Below are 2,455 nucleotides of genomic sequence, written 5' to 3'. Positions count from 1 at the left end.
CCATACATTTCCAAGTAGTCAGAAATCTCATTCCTCACAATCGATTCCAGGATTTTACCCACAACCAAGGTTAGGCTAATTGGTCTGTAATTTTCCATCTTTTGCATTATTCCCTTTCTAATAGGGGTATTACATTAGCGATTTTCCACTGCTCTGGGACCCTCCCTGACTCTAGCAATTCCTGAAAGATCACCATTAACACCTCCACTATCTCTTTAGCTATGTCCCTTAGAACTCTAGGGTGTAGTCTATCTGGTCCAGGTGATTTATCCACCAGCCCATTCGGTTTTTGTAGCACCTTTTTCTTGGTGATGGCCACCATACTCAGTTTTGCCCCCTTACTCTCTTGAAATTTTGGGATATTACTTGTATCTTCCACTGTGAAGACTGACATGAAGTAATTACTAAGTTCCTCAGCCATTTCCTTGTTCCCCACTACTATCTTTCCAGCATCATTTTTGAGGGGCACAATGTCCACTTTTGCCTCTCTTTGCCTTTTATATTTCTAAAGAAACTCTTACAGTCTTCCTTTACATTACTGGCTAGCTTACCCTCATATTTAATCTTTTCCCTTCTTATTTCTTTTCTTTTTGTTTCCCTCTGTTGGTCTTTGTAAGCTTCCCAATGTTCTGGTGTCCCAATGCCCTTTGCTACATTATATGCTTTCTCTTTTGCCTTTTTGCGATCCCTGACTTCCCTGGTCAGCCAGGGTTGCCTCATCCTCCCTGTACCATGGTTCTTTTTCCTCGGGATGAATTTTTGTTGTGTCTCCTAAATTACTCCCAGAAACTCCTGTCATTGTTGTTCCACTGTCTTTTCTGCTAGGCTCCTGACCAAGTCAATTCTACACAACTCCTCCCTCATGCCTCTGTTGTTGACTTTATTCAGCTGTAATACCGGTACCTCTGATTCTATCTTCTCTCTTTCAAATTGCAGAGTAAATTCAATCATATTATGATCACTGCCTCCTAAGGATCCCTTCTCCTTAAGCTCCCTTATCAAGTTTGCTTCCTTGCACAACCCTAAATCCAGTATTGCCTGTTTCCCAGTTGCCTCCACCACAAGCTGCTCCGAAAGCTATCTTGTAGACATTCCACAAAGTCCTTTTCTTGCAATCCACAACCAAGCTGATTTTCCCAGTCCACCTGCATATTGAAATCCCCCTTGATCACTGCTAACTTTGCCTTTCCTACATATCTTTTCTATCTCCTGGTGTATCTTGCACCCCAACTCCTGAATGTTGTCTGGAGGCCTGTACATAACTTCAACAATGGGTTGTTTTTCGCCTTTGCTATTCCTCAATTCTACCCACACAGATTCTACACCATTTGACCGTAGTCATTTCTTACTAATAAGGCAACCCCACCCCCTCTGCCCACCTGCCTATCTTTTCGGTAGGATGTATATCTTTGAATATTCAGCCCCCAATCTTGATCCCCTTGCAGCCACATCTTCGTGACGCCCAGCATGTCATACCTGCCAATTTCAACCTGTGTCACAAGCTCATTTACCTTCTTCCTTATACTGCATGCATTCAGATCTAACAGCTTCAGTCCTGTATTAACTATTCCTCTTCTCATTCATTTGTCCAGTGAAGTTTGATAGCTAATCCTTTCCATACTCTATCCTATTTGTGTCTGTGCTGGAGATTTTAATAACTTCTGAGTTCTGGACTCTTACCTCATCCTTTAATTCCTGTTTTCTAAATTTCCCTCTCACTGAATTCCCCCCCCCCCCCACCCCACCCCATTTAGTTTAAAGCCCTGTCTACAGCCCTAGTTATGCAATTCACTTGGACTCTTGTCCCAGTACGATTCAGATGAAGATCGTCCCATTGGAGCAGGTCCCTTCTTCCCGAGTACTGGTACCAATGTCCCATGAATTCAAACACATTTCTCCTACACCAATTTTTGAGCCATGCATTTGCTTGCTTAATCTTATTGACCCTATGCCAATTAGCTTGTGGTATAGGTAGTAATCCAGAGATTATTACCTTTTTGGTTCTGTTTTGTAATTTAGCTCCAAGCTGTTCATACCCCCTTTTGCAGAACCTCTGCCCTAGTTTTATCTATGATCTTGATACTTACATGGACCACAACCACTGGATCTTTACTCACCGACTCCAAATTCCTCTGCAGCCCAGATGAGTTAGAGTCATAGAGATGTACAGCATGGAAACAGACCCTTCAGTCTAACCCGACCAGATATCCCAATCCAATCTAGTCCCACCTGCCAGCACCTGGCCCATATCCCTCCAAGCTCTTCCTAATCATATACCCATCCAAATGTCTCTTAAATGTTGCAATTGTACCAGCCTTCACCACATCCTCTGGCAGCTCATTCCATACACATACCACTGTCTGTGTGAAAAAGTTGCCCCTTAGGTCTTCTATATCTTTTATATCTTTCCCCTCTCACCCTAAACCTATGCCCTCTAGTTCTGGACTCCCTGACC

The sequence above is a fragment of the Chiloscyllium plagiosum genome, chromosome 31, assembly GCF_004010195.1.
Source record: "Chiloscyllium plagiosum isolate BGI_BamShark_2017 chromosome 31, ASM401019v2, whole genome shotgun sequence".
NCBI classification, from domain to species: domain Eukaryota; kingdom Metazoa; phylum Chordata; class Chondrichthyes; order Orectolobiformes; family Hemiscylliidae; genus Chiloscyllium; species Chiloscyllium plagiosum.
This window is presented reverse-complemented; position numbering follows the sequence as displayed.